Raw genomic sequence first — 18,785 nt, 5'->3', positions numbered from 1 at the left:
AGAGTGTGGGGTTTTCCCCGACTGGGAGCGACAACCCAGCCTGTTGAAAGTGACAGGTAGCCAATCAGAAAGCACGGATTCCCCTCCATGCATTCTAAGCGGAAAGCATGAAGGGGAATCCCAAACAGCGCAACCCGAAGTCCAGTGGACATCAGAGATGATATGTGGAAACAACATTAATGTTTATTCAACATTTTGTGAGAGGAATATCCACAGAAATGACAAGGGGAGGAGTTGGAGCGAAATTGCTACCGCAATTGATCTACCCGGTAATTTTTCAGCTGTTCATCATTAACGTGACATAAATAGGTTATAATGATAAGGTCATAGTGGGTTTTTACGGGATTTTCTGTCTGAAATCTGATCGTCAGTGAAAGAAATCGGTTCGTGTGTGGTGTGTTGCTCTCATGGTGTGGCTGGACACACGGCACGATTAAACCCGATCAAACCTGTACTTACGATTTTTTTGTCAGTTAATGTGTCTCTCAGGTTTTGAGAATGGGCCGACGATCAGCCGACAATTCTAAAGTAGTGTAGAGTGAACTACTAAGAAAATGAGGAGGGGAGGGTCAGTGGAGAGCACCGGAGTTGAGCCATTTTTCATTCAGTGTCATCAATAGAAAGAGAAAAAGGCAGGAAAAAAATGATAAAGCCGATAAATTAAAAGGTCGATTATTTTCATTTATTGTGTGATTAATTGATTTATTGTTTATCGCGACAGGCCTAATTGCAATAACTTCCAGGACAATTCGTCATTCAGCATAATTTGTTATGACCTATTAGCAGGGATGAAAGTAGTTTTAAATTCTTGGGAGTACTATGACAAAAAACATATATATATAAATAACTTTGTGTGCTTTGGAGTTTCTGTGCCGATTAAATTTTTAGCGAAGCGATAAAAGCTGGTTAGCTCTTGCATTGCTACAGAATAAAGCTGTATTTCCTTCAACCCACTGGCTGCAATGTTGACACCTTGAGATGCCATGAGATCTAAATTCTGAACATCTTGGCATGGAGTGCATCCCAGTTTTCCATGTCTAGCATATAACCATTCATTTTAGCTTTTAAACTGGTTATATTGACCCTGTGTCCAGACAGAGGGATAATCAGTAGCCAGCATCACGACCTGTTTGTTCTGAAGATCCTGCAGCTTCCACTTCATCTTCCTAACATGGCGCCTCCTCACCCTGACTAGGTTAAAAGCACATATTCTGAAGTTGGGATATTTTTCCTCCAACAGGTTCCAGAGGAATCACCTCAAACCAGATGTTGGACTGGATTTTATTTCACTATCATTTGTGAATGTTAGAGCTTCATTTTCAACAGTGGAGCTATAAAGGTTGAAAAAGGTTATCATTTTGGAGAAAGTCTCATCAACATCAATATTTCCACTAAATAAGAGGCAAAAAAATAAATAAATCGCGGTAGAATACATATGTTTGTTAAACACTTAATGAAACATATTTACCGTGTTTGATGTTTGTTGTAAATGACGTATACTCACAGACTAACGAGGTTATTGGTCCAAGTTTGTCGTTTATTGAACGTTCAGCAACTGTAATGCGCCAAGATAAAAGGTAAACAAAGGTAAAACAGGTGATCAACTCAAAACCAGTCGCACCTTTTTACTCTTCATCTCTCACCGTCATTTAAGCACAGCCGTTGCCATGGCAACCTCCTGCGCGCCACAAGCCGACCAGAGATTACGTTAAAAACATAACATTCATTCTGTTACGATATTAGGTTTTCAGGCTTGATATTTATTTTGCGATTATTAATAAGCGCTCCCCTGAACACAGTGGTGGTTGATGAGTTAATTTTAAACTCCTGCTGTGCTAGTTATTTTGGTAATGGAACCGAAACGCACAGAATTGCGCAACACCTTGTTAAAACAATAATTACCGTGATTATTATTGTTGTTGGGTCATTAATTTGAACACGTTTTGTTGATTTTGTTGTTGTTTAATAAAGTTACAAACGTTTTGATAAGCCAGTCAGAGGAGGACGTGCTGGTCTCAGCGTCCTGGAGGCATTCAGTTTGTCACCTAATGCAGAGATCAAAACTTTCCGCGATCGACGTGTTGCACCACTGCTCTAGTAAAGCACGAACAGCTCAGAACAACATGAAATGGGGAAAAAAGTTGTGTATTCCTCCTGGGTTCCCCTATATTCACTTCCATAAATCTCCTGCTTCTAGGTCCAGGCTTGTAGAAGAAAAGCGTCCCTACAGCATGAGATTACCATCCACACATTTCAACATGGGGATGCGCTCAGGGTAATATAAAGTGTTGGTTTTACTCAGCACATCGTTTGGATTGCAGAGTTTCCTGTACATGTAATTGATCATGACGCAAATCCACAGCAAAATATTTATTTTTTCCATATACATTAAAAATAGGGATGCTCTGATCAGATTTTGTGCTGCCGATTCCGATCACCCATAAGGCCGATCTTTACCGATCACCAATCTTTGCCGATCATCTAGATTACCTGTTAATTTTTCAGTTTAGGTATAAATGCTACCATGTGATCTGGCAAAATTAAAAAATTATCTGGTAATAAATTCACATAATTTAGACACAAAACATGCAAAATACTTGCAGGCACAATACAGCAGCTATTCAGTCAAAAGGACAACTAAAAAACCTGCAATCAGTAAAATAATATTTAACAGCAGGTCCTCAGTACCATAAATTATACATAAGTTAAATAAATCTCACAATACTGCCTATATCAAATAATGTCAAGAAAAAAGAAATATTTATTCAGAGTCAAATGCAGGTTGCATCAAAATAAACAATACTGAGTTACTGAATCAAAACTTTCTGATAGCATGGCTAGCTGATTAATGCTGGTTCTGATTGGCTGGTTGTGACTTAGCGGAGTAACTATGCACAACACAGGGAGGAGGCATTGATTATTTTTTTCAGAGATTATATATGTTAAAAGTCCACCTGTTGGTTCTAGGACTACAATACCCATGATGCATCTTTGTTTTTTGTAGTTCAACTTTCACATAGATGAGCAAGTTATTTTCTGTGCTTCTATGTGGCTCGGTGGCATAAAAATCCATCAACGGATAGCATCCACCATCAATCCTTCAATCCCGTGTGTATGAGACCTGTGTGCGTTTTTATTATGCAAGTATACATTTTTCTGCCCGATATTTGGGTTTATGTCAGTTATTAGCCCACGAGGTGAAATTAGCCTTGTGTTTTCTCTGGCTACCAATAATGCAAGCTATTACTTGTAATAACTCAAGTTCTATGCTATTATTTGCCAGATATACATCACCATTGTAGTAGCATATGAGATTTGCCGTTAATTCATATTTTCTGACGGTTTTTTGTCATTTGTATGTTTATTGCATTTTACCGATAATCCATGTGTGGTGTTATGATGCCCTCTATTGGATTTCTGTGTTACTACAGGTCATTTTCATCCTGCATGTATGTGTAGCCGCTTTGCCCGCATGGCTATTAATATGCATCTTTATTGCTTCTTGTTTCAGATAACCACATACATATATATATACACACACATATATACACACACATATATACACCCACATACATACAAAACCAAATACAACTACATCGTTCCTATCTCTTCGTCATCATCTGTCCCATGTACCTCCTATTATTCCATCAATAAAACTTCAAAGCTGCACCGGTGGAGTTGGCCTATTCCTTCTGACCGAGGAAGATTCAATTGATGAGAAATCTGAAATTAGCGCAAGCTAGACGCACACAGTCTTCTACAATATATATCTCATGTTATTACATAGTGAAATTTTAATACATATGTAAAATATTTATTGCTTGTTTAAATTACCTGCTGCAGCTTTAAGCAGACGTTCGGTGTGAGAATTCACTGCAGGTGGAGCAGAAGCGGCGCTTCGTCTGTGAAATATTCAGCAGGGCATATCGGTGGTCCAACAGCGGGAGCAGAACCAGTGTCTTACACCGCTAGCTCGTTGACTTAAATTATTTTCGGGTTATTTGTTTAACTTTCTGACCGTGTTGCTCTTCCAGGTGAGAATTGGTAGCTGTGCGTTGCTTTACCCGCTATCTCGCCACTGTGGATGTCCCTTTTTTTTGCCTGCGTTGAGCCTCAATGTAGCCACACTCTGTCAAATGTTTGTTTTTTTAAATGTCATATTAGATTCGTTGCGTTGATGCATTTTGACGTGCTTCACCCCCAAGGTATTTCTTTGGCGGAACACGCAAATTTCCCCATTCACTCTCAGAGTGAATGGGGAGTTCCTTGCCAAATTGCTTAGGATTTGTTGCTGCGCGCTGCGCGCTTGCGCAGTGTGAAGGAAAGAGGAGATCAGCTGCACACGCAGGCTGCGAAGTGAGATGCAGGTGATGTGGTTTTGGTGATCGGCAACAAGAGACAGTGATCAGCGATCAACGATCATACACTTTTTTACGGAAATCGGCCGATTATGATTGGTGGCCAATCGATTGGCACACCTCTAATTAAAACATTGTAAAGTATATCAGATGTATGTATTTATATATACATAGCATTTGCACACTGATCCGAACCATAATTAGAGTTTGAAACAAATTTAAATATGAAACATTAAAATGTACTTTATTTTGAAAAAGCAACCCTGTTGGCTCCTGACTGTCTGTGAAACTAGCTACTCTGCGCTGCGCTGCTCTCAGGAGTGAAGAAAAACTAGAGACCACAGTCTGAAGTTGAAAACATTTTTAGTTCATGCCTGTGAAAACAACCCTAATGTTAACGTATGTTGGATTTGAATGACAATAACATGTAATGATTCAGATGTGTTTTGAAGGTTCCCTTATTATGTTATGTAATCAGCAGCGGCATGTCACCCTCTGTGGCATGCCTACTTTTATGTGGTTGTGTCCCCAACATCCCTTATGGCAAAATGCAAATGGCATCTTGTTTGGTTTTTCTAGAAAGTCCCAATATCAATACAAAGAAGTTGGTGGTTGTAACTGGAAAATTAAAAAAAAAAGTCCTTATGTCACAAAAGCTCTTCAGCAAAGCACTATAAAAACCCAGAATTTATGCTGAAAATAAATATAAAACAGGAAGTGATGACATGTTTTATTTTGCATGTTGGAATATGATGAAATGAAGGATCTTTCGTCTTTACTTGAAAACAGATCCTTTCACATTCCCCATGCTAATAAAAGAAGACTTCAAAAGGAGAAGGACCTGGCACTTGGTGAGAAGGGCCTCTTGCTGAAAGAGACGAGGGCAGATGTTTTCAAAATAATGCCAGCTGCTCTTCCTCAAATTTTCAGTTAAAAGTGACATTGCCGTCAATCAATCAATATTTCTGTTGTTACTTATATATACAAATAAAATAATACTCTGTGATCAGATACAGATGGAGAAGAGTTTAAAAACCCCAAAATACGAATTCATATTGACCAGAGTGGGTTGCTAAGTTTGTGTCACTCTGTAGGAAGAAACTTGATCGTTGTACTCAAGAAACCCGAGACAGATTCGCATGCGAGTAAGTGGGAGTCAAGTATCACTTTCGGATTTGCCACAACAAGCTTGAGATGTAAACAGAAAGGCATTAAAAATGGATGTCTTCTATCCAAGCAAGATCTAGCAGATAGTGAATGAATGCCATACCAGATAAATATTCTTTCAGGTAGAATTGTGTCAAGATTTAAGGATGGCCAAGTTCTTCAAGCCTACCGCCTCCGCAATAATCCTATACCAAGTCCAGACAACCTACTGCTAATTTCAGCGTATGCTTCATCATTTTAAATGAGTTGGCAGCTGACTTTAAGCTTCTATGTACTTCCTCTATATCACTTACTGCGTTTTATTGTAACTGTGGCAAAAATGTTTAAGTCTCTGACTTTTGATCGGCAACTCATTACAGATTAAAAGAGCTTTATGCTTATATATGAGAAAAAGAATCCACATTTTAAAGGAAATGTGTGCTTTTCATCCATCTGGCAATAAATAAGCTTGCTGAAGATTAACATTTTAAACAGTCTGGAATGTTCTTCACATAAATGAATGTACTCTGCATTTTTAACTGTAAATGTCCTGCAATAGAAGTGCTCTACACATGCAAATGACACAAAAAACAAACATGTGCAACAATGTTCTTCTGCAAAAGCATATCAAAGACATAAAAAGATACTAATTTTATACAGTTTGTACACTTTTCCACAGTAAAATTCAAGAACTTGTCAAGCATTTTTGGGCAAGTTTTCAAAAAAAAACAAAAAAAAAACAATACAAAATATTAGAGGTGTGCCAATCGATCAGCCACCATCATAATCAGCCGATTTCCATGAAAAATGTATGATCGGTGATCGCCGATCACGGTCTCTTGTTGCCGATCACCTGTATCTCATTCGCAGCCTGCGTGTGCGGCTGTCTCCTCTTTCCTTCACACTGCGCAAGCGCGCAGCAGTAAATCCTAAGCAATGAGGTGTGGAACTTAAGAGTGAACAAGGAAGTTTGCGTGTTGTAGTGGAAAATTACCTCGGGGGTGAAGCACGTCAAAATGCATCAACACAACAAATCTAATGTGACATTTAAAAAACAAGCACTTGACTGAGTTTGGTTACATCAATGCTCACTGCAGGAAAAAAGGAAATCGGGAGCAGCCAGTAAAGTAGCGCACAACTACCAACACTCACCCGGATCAGCATCACGGTCAGAAAGCTAAACAAATAGCCTGATAAATAATTTAAGTCTTAGAGGTAGCGACGTAGGCTGCTGGTTCTGTTCTCGTTGTTGAACCGCCGCTACGCGCTACTGGTAGTAATATTTCACAGACGGAGCGCCGTTTCTTCTCCACCTGGAGTGAACTCTCACACCGAACTTCTGCTTAAAGCTGCAGCACATAACTTAAAAGGACAAGATTTTAGATATGCATTAAAACTTTCACTGTCCTAACACAAGATAGATAATCTCTGGAAAAAAAATAATCAATCTCTTCTGCCTCCTCCTGTGTTCTGCAGAATTACTTCGCTCAGTCAGAAACAACTAATCAGAACCAGCATTAATCAGCTAGCCATGCTATCAGGAAGGACTGTTTATTTTGATGCAGCCTGCATTTGACTTTGAATGAATGTTTCCTTTTTTATTTGACATTATTTGATATAGGCAGATTTATTTGACTCATGTATAATTTATGGTACTGAGAGCCTTACTATTAAATATTATTTTACTGATTGCAGGTTTTTCAGTTGTCCTTTTGACTGAATAGCTGCTGTATTGTGCCTGCAAGTATTTTGCATGTTTTATGTCTAAATTATGTGAATTTATTACCAGATATTTTTTTTATTTTGACAGACCTGATCGGAGCATCCCTACTAAATATTAAAAATTAAGTTAAATAAAGACAGTTTTAGTTCACAGTTATTCACTATCATGGTTATTAATATTTTTGTGGAAGTATTCTGCAATCTAGAGCAGGGACAAGGTAAACTAAAAAATGTCATGTTCTGAAGTGTTTCTCTCAAGTAATTTAATGAAAACAATTCCCCAATTTCAATAAAGTTGTATAAAGTATAACTTATAAAATGATCAATGAGTTCCTGAGCCATTAGTAATAATAAATATGAATTACTTTGAAACAATCTAAACAAATCACGTTAAGATAAATTACCTTCCTTCTCATTAAGATTTTCTGGATTTTGCGAATAGACAAAAAGTTGGTAAGTCTAACTGACCTAAAACAAGAAACATTTAGTCTAATTTAACTCCAGACGGTGAGGGAAGAAAATCATTTTTTTTATTTGGTGTATTAAAATATACAACTATAAATAACATTTTCCAAATTTAGGGTTTTAAGCAACTGTCAGATTGTACTTTACTGCAAAACTGTGCAGTTTGAATATCAAGCACTTTCAAGGAATTCATGCAGAAATCAAGAACTTTCCAAACCTTAAAAACACCCAATTGAAATTCAAGCATTTTCAAGGATTTTAATCACCTGTACAAACTTGTGTATATCCTGACAAAAGGAATAGGTTTTAAAAGATTATGCAATAAAAGGTGTTAAATGTCCATAAATAATTTGAAACAACAAAAACAACTCATTACTATCCACTTTTATGGATATTAATGGGCAAAATACAATACTAGTTCACCAGGCAGTCGTGTTAACAACTGTGAGCTTTGTACATACTAAAAACTAAAGGTCCAGCTGTGTATCTGGATACACAATACCACTGATTATAGAAAAAAAATAATAACTTCTCCCTACAAAGGCTTCTGTAGAGAAAGGCTGGCTCAGAATCAGCACAGAAAAGAAGAGGGCACTTTGCAGCAGCCAGGCAATAGCTTCCATGTAAGAAGAAACGCTCACTGCCACCTCAGTAGGCAGCCAACTGGCTCCTGAAAGAAGGGCCTTCAAATCTAACTTTAGACCTGAGCAGCTTTCGCTCATAAAGCACCAGAGAAAGTCAGGAGAATCAGATCTGGATTCACACATGAACAGATGAGGAGCACCAACTGGTCCCTGATGCCCGTTCACAACTAGGAGTACTGGTGGCTGTATTTTCAGCACAGAACACCAGGAAGTCCCTATTAAATACCACATGGCTATTACTGTTGTTTTGTGGCAGGAAACGGATTTAAATGGGCAGCTCGACAAACACCAACAGAGAAGTGGTCGAAAGTGACCATTGTTAAGCTGAGTAGTAGATGTTGTGCCTCTTCACCATCTGGGAGTTTTTTTAAACTCTAGAGCAGGGGTGTCAAACTCAATTTCACCGAGGGCCACTTCAGCATATTGGCCACCCTCAATGGGCCACCCTCAATGGGCCACATTGACGGTACAAATCAGGAGTGCATCCCTGCTAAAACACACTCCAGACAGACGGTTGACTTCCCTCATTCAGTTCTGTAGAGGCTTATAATGAGTCAATGGTCCAGGTGTGTTAGAGAAGGAATCCATCTAAAGCTGCAGATGGTAGCTCTGGAAAACTAGACTTGGGCACCTCTAGCATAAATGTATAAAAATACAATGTTAAAAATAAATTAAACACCTCATATTGTTAAATAACTGATTTTATGTATTGAAGTTTTAAATATTACATTTGAGTTTTCATGGATGTAAAATTACTGCTCAGTTTAAAAATTACAATATTTAAATCAGTGTTTAAAGGTAAGCAAGCAAATAATAAAAACAAGTCACATGGGCAGACATTATAGACTTTATGCAAAGATTTAGTCTCAGAGGCAACTGAAATCTATTAATTTACAAAATCCTTTCTGAATATCATCTCATGGTCTCTGAACTAAATGCTGCGTCTTTCTGACCGGGAGCTGACGGCGTGTTGAAGAGTTATGGACCGGACGCTTTGGAGCGTCTGGTTAGGAAGCGCATTGCAAACCTTTGGTTGAAATGTAGTTTGTAGTCAATTTGTGCTCAAAACCTATTTTAAGTCAATCATTGGCCTATAAAATGCTGGGGCATGTGGCCGGCGGGCCTTTAGTTTGACACATGTGCATTACGCCATAGAACTGCCAATTGGTAATTGAAGTAAAGTAGCTTCGATTTCAAAGAAGCCTACATTGAAGTTGATTGGCAAATGAACCATCACAAAAGAGGAAGGCTCTTGTTGTCTTCGCTGCACCCCAAGAGATGCATAACCTACAAAAACCGTTTCTGTCTGGTTTCGAACCAGAGACCTTTAGTGTGTAAAGCAAACATGATAACCACTACACTACAGGAACTGAACTTCTCTTGTTTGTTTCAGTTTGAGATTCCAGAGCTGATGATGTGAGATGCAACACATGAAAATTTCAACTGAGGTTTGCACTCAGATGCCTGGATTCTGAGTACAGACCATGACACCACAGAACCCTTGTTGAGCTTTAGTAAACACCTGTGATGAATAGAACATGCAAAATCTGTTTCTGTCTGGTTTCGAACCAGAAACCTTTTGCGTGTAAAGCTAACGTGATAACCACTACACTACAGAAACTCATGCTCTTTGCAGTGTTCCTGGTAGATGATCCACATTTTGTTAGAGACTAACGTCAACGATGGGCATGGAACAATGTCAAATACTTACACCACAGATCCGCTCAGAGAGCACAGTAACTTGGTGAACAAACTGTCAGACTTATACTTATGCCTAATTTCACATTACAGTCCATAAACTAAGCCTGGGATCAAAGAAATGTATTAAAGATGTCATTAGCAGAGACAAATGGTTCTACAGCGACTTGGCTAAATGGCTAAAAAATAAAATCAATACTTACAAATAAAAGATGGTTCAAAAATAAAATTAAGACATTAAATAAAAAAATATCTCTGAAATACAATCACTTGAAAATTAAAAATGGTTCAAAAATAATATCAACACTTCAAAATAAAAAATCCCTGGAAAATAAAATATTATGTATGTTGTATTGAAAAACATTGGAATATAAGCACTTTTATCAAATCTCCATTGTGGTAAGATCATGTAAGTTCTTCTTAAATCCATGGAAATTCAACAGTTTGTAAGGTAGGTGAGTTAGCTCAGCAGGTTAGAGCACCGTGCTGGTAATGCTGAGGTCAGCAGTTCAAACCCCATATGGGTCAATTCATGTGTAAGGTCTTTCAGACAATCAACACTTCAAAATAAATAAGGGTTAAAAAAATAAAATCAACACTTCAAAACAAATAAGGGTTCAAAAATAAAATCAACACCTCAAAATAAATAAGGGTTCAAAAATAAAATCAACACTTTACAATTAAAAAAATGGTTCAAAAATAAAATCAACACTTTACAATAAAAAAATGGTTCAAAAATAAAATCAACAGTCAAAATGTATAATGGTAACTGTTTCTGTCTGTTCAGTCCATAAACTAAGCCTGGGATCAAAAAATGTATTGAAGATGTCATTAGCAGAGACAGAGGCTTGGCTAAAAAATAAAATCAATACTTACAAATAAAAAATGGTTAGGAAGCGCATTACAAACCTTTGGTTAAATTCAAGTCTCCATTACAGACCAGAGAAAACTAAAGAGAATGCAACGTTGTGTTTATCCATTTGAGGAGCCGGTAGTTAATCTGGAGGAAATAAATGACGATGCAAAAGTTAATTAGACTGTAACATGCGCAGTCCGCTGCTCAACCATTGCGGACGAGGCTCCGCCACTGCGAAGACTTAGAAACCGCTGGGAGAAACTCATCCAGCGGATTTAACAAATGGAGCCTTCTGGGTTCACGTTACCCAGGAGAGCGGCGCTCCGGAGGAGCTGCAGACGTAACATCTGTCCGTTTGGGAGAAGCGAAACCACGCAAAAAAAAAATAAATAAATAAATAAATATCCTGGTAAAAGAGCACACCGGACCTCACAGGGTAAAACACTGAACAGAGTTCAGTTGATCTGTTTGGATCAGACAGATTCAACTGACTGATGAATTAGCGCAGATTTTTCTGCAGATGGGGACCAGGAGGAAGTGCGTTCAGACCCCAGCGGGTGAAGTGATGCTAATTTAAGTGAAGTCGCTCAATTTAATTCATTAAAAGTTATTGGGGTGGTTTTTGTCACTATGAGAAAAATGTAGATACATTTATCTGCTTAATTTGTGATGGGATCTGGATTCACGGTGAATATTAACTAAACCGCATAAAATGCGACTAAATAGTTGATGTTAATATGATTGTAATTTCACGGATAAAATAGTACAGGATCGATTTTTTTTTTTTATGTTGTCGGTCAAGATAACGTCTAGCGCGACCTGCCGCCCTGACACCAACTCACACACATCTTCATTCACAGTCTTAATTGTAAATCGATTTTTCTTTTCTTGGACGTTTTGATGTTAGCTTGTCGATGTCTCAGTTTTATTAGCTGGGAAAATCAATAAGCAGCTTGAGGTGACTCTGCTGCTCTCTAGTGGCGAGAAGCCGTAATGTTGGCTGGTAACAATCGGAATGCATTGTGGGAGATGTAGTTTGTAGTCAATTCGTGCTCAAAACCTATTGTAAGTCAATGTTTGCCTATAAAATGCTGCAGGGGCCACATAAAATGACATGGCGGGCCACATGTGGCCCGCGGGCCTTGAGTTTGACACATGTGCTCTAGAGGGATCAAACCTATGACAATGGAAATAGGCTGTCATTATAAATGTTCAGAAATATGCAGTTACATTAAATCAGAATTGTGTGCAAAAATTTTTATTCTTATTTATCCTCACAATTTATTTCCATACATGTAAAATCTAACTAGTAATTTTGCTACAAAACAACAATGTGCAATGAAGCCCCGCCCATTCACAATTCAGTATTTGCTCATTTTTCTGTATAAAACTTCTAATTATTCTTGGAAAAACCGTTCATCATAGCACTCATCTAAAATATTTGAAAGAAAATGCAGCTGAGGAAGCTGCAATACCTAGATGCGATGCTATTTGACATACTATTGGATGGTCTTTGCAAAGCAGCCAATCACAGAGTGCCATTTATTTTCCCTTGTGCTGATTGGCTTACCCCAAGGAGCAGAAGTAAGGAAGACTGTAAATATTAGCTTTTGTTGTAGTGCTAGATGGTTCACACTGAGCGTATTAATGTGTAATGAGATATGATTGGTGTTTAAAATATCCTAATAGGAAGTTATGTGTTTTCAAATTACAAATTATCAGCTATAACTGAGAAATTACTCTTTTTATTTTTAGACAATCACCTAAAAAGTATATAGTGAAATATTGACTTGAGCAATTAGGACAAAATTACACATATATACATATTAAATTAAAACTGACTCAAAGATTCCTCACAAATTAAGACATTAGTGAAGAAGCCTTCAACATAAACTACTAATCCAGATCTAAAGCTGGAGTTACTTCGCAGTACACACTCAGATCTATATAAAGAGCGAGCACGAGGTTACATTGGGACAAGTATATGGAAAAGCTTAAACTTAAACCACACTCTGCCCCTTTATAAAATTACACAAAATCTGAAAAAAAAAAAAAAAAAAAAAAAAAAAAAAAAGCTTTTTCCACCCACTACCTGGCATCCACTTACAAGTGAAAATAACAGGGCTTAGTGGAAAACAACAGTGTCTGACAGAGAAAATGACTCATCTCACTCCATCCCTCCATTGCTTGCGTTCTACTTTCCTCTCAACTAGTTAACCACTCCGGCACATCCCGTACCTAAAAACACTGCTAATCTCCAATGACAACGGAGACACCAACAGTCGGTACGGCGCGCTTGCCTTCGATTCCCAGAACCCACGGGACTGACAAACAAATCTGTCTGGGTCAAACCAGAACTGATTTAAGGGACGTTATAGCGTTTGATTAAAATTAGATTTCAAAAGCTGGAGGAAAATAGAAACATTGGTGGAGGAAACATCTAAAAGCCAGAATGCTAAATTCAAATCATATAGACATATGACCGGCCGATGAAGGAGGAGCCACAGGAAATGCTCATTTTGTTCTCTAGTGTCAGTGATTCAAACAGAAGTTTATGAACTTCTGCTACAGCTCAGCTGAATTTGGACTTTTGAAATAGAATAAGTTAAAATTAGCATAACATAAAGTAACTTTACAATGGTGGTGAATAAATAATTCAATAGAACTTTTATATTTTACAAAAAATATAAAATTTACATGGAAAACAGGTTAATGTTTGCTCTTAAACATTCTAATTTGAGATATTGAAAAATGAAATAAAATATCAGTCGTGCCACACTAATAAAACCTGATAATTGAAGATGACTGAGTGATAAAAAATATTTTTTTTGCTCAACTTTATTGCAAACAGAATCTGTTGAGAATTATGAATTATTAATTAATAAGTAAATGGCTGGGTACAGCTCAACGCCAGAGGAGGGATGTGAAAATAATAAATATTAAAACATTTTTTGGCTGTTGATCACAAAATCAATGCCAGTAAAATATGGTCATTTTGTCATATTTTGAAACAGATATTCAAGTTATAGAATCTTTTTTTTTTGTTGTAAAGTTCAGATGATGACTAGAGTAAAGAAAGTTAATCAAATCACTTGTAACAAAGTATGTGTGTCTGTGTAGGTTGGGGGGCTAAAAGTCACAGTGTGCATTTCCATGAAATAGAAAACTTTCCAATTCAGAATTTACTGTAGAGATTCAAAGCCAGAATGCTAAATTCAAACATTTTACCAACAAACCATCCACATTAACTTTGTTTTAGCTAAATAAACAAATAGTTTGCAAACGATGTAAAATTAAACAGAAAAGTGAAATAAACAGAAACTAATGAAAACAGGAGAAAAAAATGCATGCAAGCCAACAACTTTTTCAATGTTTTCATTCCATACACATCAAAAACATCATGTTCTACTGATAATTTAAATAAAACTTGATTTGAAGGGAGTTATGGGTTGATGCATAAATGGGATAATCTTGTAATTCCTTTCTTTTCTGTTGGATTTAAAAACTATTACAAAATCCGCAGCACAGTTGTTGCTTGTTGATGTGTTAACATGGTTTAAAATTGATAAATTTATGTAGCTTAAAATTGAAATGAGCAGGTTATACTAAATTTTTAAATCTGCCTTAATCAAGCCTGACTGATGCATCTGCAGAATGTTTGGTTAAAATAATGTACAGAAATCTGACATTAAAGCAACATTAAGGTGGTTTGAACTAGATTTCAAAGACAAACTTCTTCATTTCTTGTACTTTCTAATCTTTACTTTTCCAGTCATTTCAGCTACGGATTGAGAAACCACTACTCTGTTAAAAGAAAAAGAAAAAAAAAGACTGTGCAGGCAGTAGAGGAACTACAGCAGGGCCCCAAAAGAAGGGTCAGCAGTATGAATACACTCATGCAACTATGACGCAGTAGTTCAGCAATGCGTACACAGCTTGCTGCTGGTGAGAAGACAGCATCAATTTCAAATGTTTCCTGAGCTTTTATTTAGAGTCAGAGCTGAAACAATCATTGTAGGGATTGTGTGAGGCAGCCAGAAGCCAAAACACACACAAGAGGATAGCCATCTCCTCTCTAATTGGCTGTGAGGAGTTTCTGATGGACTCAGAGAAACCCCAAATCTGTTTCTGGATTCTTTTTATTGTGAGAAGAAAAACTAAATCAAAGCAGATTAACACAGTCTCTGTTGCTTTACAAACGTATCACTTAAAACAGAGCTGTTCAATAAAAATTATTAAAAAAAGAAAAGATCTTCGCAGCTAGTGTTTGGAGAGACGTTTAGGAGCACGTCTGTCAAACTGTGATGGCTGTATTTCAAAGAGGCGGTCTGATTTGCTGCATGCAAAAGCAGACTGGATTCTGAGTGACAGCTTTCGACCGTTTTATGACCAGTAAAACTGTAAACAAGTGGGCCGGAGGGAGGGAGGGCGGTGAGAAGCGTTCACCGGCTCGGACGTCGCCTTTCTCTGCCTTCCCGCTTTGTTTCACTTCTGCAAATCTGCATGAATGAACAGAAGATAAAACAAAACAAAATGTGCAAATTACAAAGGAGGCTGAAATCTTCCACTCTATTCCGCCAGACATGAGGTCGTCTGAGAAATAAATACATGCGCAAAACGGCAAAACCGCAGCCAACTGACAGCGCATGGGAGAAGATGAGAGTCTGAAGGGACATAAATCATGTCCCCCGTTTAAATTGTTGCGGCTGTTGAGTTGGTTGCTTGTTTTATATGGGTAAACAACTATAAATCCTTGCAAAACAAAACCGCTTTCCTTTGTTTTCAGCAGCCCTGTCTTTGCAGACGATACCATGGAATCAAATGGAAGTATGTTAATCAGAATGAGGCTGCATACCTAACTTTATAGTCATGCTCACAACAGGCAGGAATAAAATTAAAAACATTACAAGGCATTTTTTTTTATCAAAAAAAGATTGAGACTGGAGGGAAAGAAAATTCACAAAATTCTGTTTCAAATGCGAGAATGTTACCCCTCTGCTTCCAGATAACCTGAAACCAACATCAGCTGCATTTGCCTGGCCTCACAGTTGACAAATACCATCTGCTGTTTGCTGTTAGAGCCACTCTGAGGCTACTGGGAAAGTGCAAAGTTGTGAATTGATCTGAACTCATTTAAAACTTATTTATAAGCCGATAAGATGTGGAGCTATCTTCTCTCCTCACTGTTGCTGCTTTTTATCTTCTTAAAAGAGAACATCTGATTGGATTTTCTGACTGAAATTTTCAGCAACCATCAAAACATGGTAACTAAATTCCATTTTTTCCATGAAGTAAATGAAAAAGTAAACAACATATAGCCAAAGAATTCCACATATAATTCAACTTCAAAAAATATAACTAAGTGTTGCTGTTTAGCAGAATATTGAGTGCCTTTGTGGGGTATTTGAAAACATTTCTCCAACAAACAAAAACCATTCTTTATGTGCATTATATACCCAGCCATTAGCACAGCATGAATAGCCATGATTCCGTTTTAGGGGTGGGTATTTATTGTATTGATAACATTTATTGATTTAAAAACTCTCCTGATTGTCAGGATATATATCGCCCAGCCCTATTCTATGTCAGCTTTCTCACAGCAGATCTACTCGAGTCCTGGGATGTTTCCTGGGAAGTCCAACTCTGAGAACTGTACTCTGACAGATGCAGGTGATACTAAATCATAATTAATCTGAAGGTCAGGTCAACACTTTGACTGGGGTAGGAATGGACAGTTTTTGGTATCAAAAGGTAAATCTTTTAAAAAATGCATAGCGTTAAAACTGTAAAAAATGTTTCCACACTTTGAGGTCTTTTTGAAGTGACAGGTGTTTCAGCGAGCTGCATGGAGGTAGCACAGTATCTCAATGCTCCACATATACTCCCCTCCCCTCCTGTTGCTGTGCACTGTGGGTAAACTTATGAAAAAGCACCGACCTTTATGAGTTTGACAGTGTAGAAATACTTGTCCTCAAACTACAATTTGTGTAGTGAAGGTCAATCTACTTGGTTATGTTCAACTTCGGGGCTACTGGTAGAATTACTACGAGTCTCTGACATCATGGAGGATGCCTTACACTTGACGCTCTGCCTGTTTAAGAGTCTTGATTTAAACCAGCCTCTTGTTAGCTGTTGGTAACTTGCATTTGAGTTTGGTCAGAGATTAGTTCACGCTACTCAACCAGTTCAGATCAGGGTCAAAAAATTCAAACACGTTTCTTTGACTGCAACTGATGCTGATTCCGGTCAGTTCCCTTCACAGACTCACAAAATCCAGTCTTCACCCCATCTCATACTAACAGATTTTTGTGCTGACTCAGCTGCAGACTGAGACAGAATTTAACCATCTGGGAATCTGATGTAAAGCCAGGCAAAAATCAAAGAAAAGTCCTAAAGGGGTCAAAGTCTAAAAAGGAAACAACAGGAACTAAACTCTATAGAGAACAACTAAAGTATGCAACTTTATGACAAATCCCAAAATGACACAAAAAGCACAAAGTCCTAAATATAACATTTTACAAACAAGTAGTGTTTGCAGTTAAAATGCGTGAACAATGTTTTCAAAAACACAGTTTCCCTCACATAGGTACACACAGATTTGTTTCCTGTTTTGAGGGAATTAATTTAGCTTACCTCCCTGGTACGCCCAACTCTGATTGGCTTGTAGTACCTGGTGCAGTAAAGTCTGTGTGATAGACACACTGGATAGATTGATGTTTATGCTTTGTAAATAACAGTTTTATGTCTTATAAGCTTTAAGATTATTCTTTTGTAACTAAGAAGGACAAATATGACAGAAGTAAAGCTGTTTGTTTCCTTTTCTGTGAGTGAAAAGCATGTTCAGATGATCTGAGGTCTAGCAGCTTAGCATAAACAGTTCGAAGCATTCCACATTAGACCACAACAGGAAGAAAGAAAAACACATTTGTTGCTTTTGGTGCTTGTTGAATATTATTGCCCCGCTGCACTCAGAACTATGCATAATCAAAGGGCACCGGACTTTACACAGTTCACCCAATACAAATGTGGAAAAGCCCTTAAATGCTATCAATCTCAAGGTCACTGCTACATTTCAGCTCAACTGTGCAAAAACAAAATTGCACAATAGCACTATACAAATACTCGATATCTGCTGCATATAAAAATCTATTTCAAAGTTATTTTCAAGTTTCCAACATGGTTTTGTGAGTATGTTTTTTTCCCTCCAAAATGGAGTTTTTGTCATTCATGCCAGTTCAACCCACTGACCTGTGTTTTACTGAGGACTGCTTCCAATTACAGCTAGCTAAAAAAAAAAGGCCTTGGAAATGTGTGAAATCATTTGTTGCAACATTATGTTTAATACCTCAAGACTTTGGGGGGAGATTTTACGTAAATTAATTTTTAAAAAATTGTTCCTCAGGATTGTAGCTCGTCAGACGTGAAGAAGAGAAAGAAATGTATTACTTTTTTCATCTTTGTAAATACTGAAAATATTTTTAGATCCAAAATTGTTTATATACTCAGTAGATTAAGCTATTGAAATATTTTCCATTCATCCAAGAGGTCTGTGATAGGAAAATATTCAGGCAACTCCCCCAAAGGAAAATGTGATGTACATTTGCCAACATTTGTCAAAAAAGAAAAGAAAAAAACAATATTATTATATTATTATTATTATTATGTGTACTTTAACAACATTGCTATGTTGAAGGTCAGTTATACCCTTTTTATGAATTCACTGCATGTCTCTACTGATATGGTGATGAGTTTCAAGTCTTTGAGGTTGGAAGGGCTCATTGCCATCACCCTAATGATAGGTGGACAATATGGACCTCAAGTTTTATCTCAATATTTTGTTGTACTATCATGATAGTACAACAACTATTTATTGCTTCTTTTTGAAGTAACTGTATG

The 18,785-nt window shown here is 37.4% G+C and overlaps 1 protein-coding gene and 1 pseudogene across 1 annotated transcript in view; both read right to left on the bottom strand.

Moving 5' to 3' along the window:
• LOC106934148 (vitamin D3 receptor A) overlaps nt 1-18,785 on the bottom strand; it is a 147,652-nt gene that overhangs the window by 97,746 nt on the left and 31,121 nt on the right. The gene's annotated exons all lie outside the window — the stretch shown is intronic.
• Nucleotides 11,767-18,785, bottom strand: part of LOC148158239 (general transcription factor II-I repeat domain-containing protein 2 pseudogene) — a 29,342-nt pseudogene continuing 22,323 nt past the window's right edge.

The sequence above is a fragment of the Poecilia mexicana genome, unplaced genomic scaffold, assembly GCF_051168715.1.
Source record: "Poecilia mexicana isolate PSO_F unplaced genomic scaffold, ASM5116871v1 scaffold_7, whole genome shotgun sequence".
Classification (NCBI taxonomy): Eukaryota; Metazoa; Chordata; class Actinopteri; order Cyprinodontiformes; family Poeciliidae; genus Poecilia; species Poecilia mexicana.
This window is presented reverse-complemented; position numbering and strand designations above follow the sequence as displayed.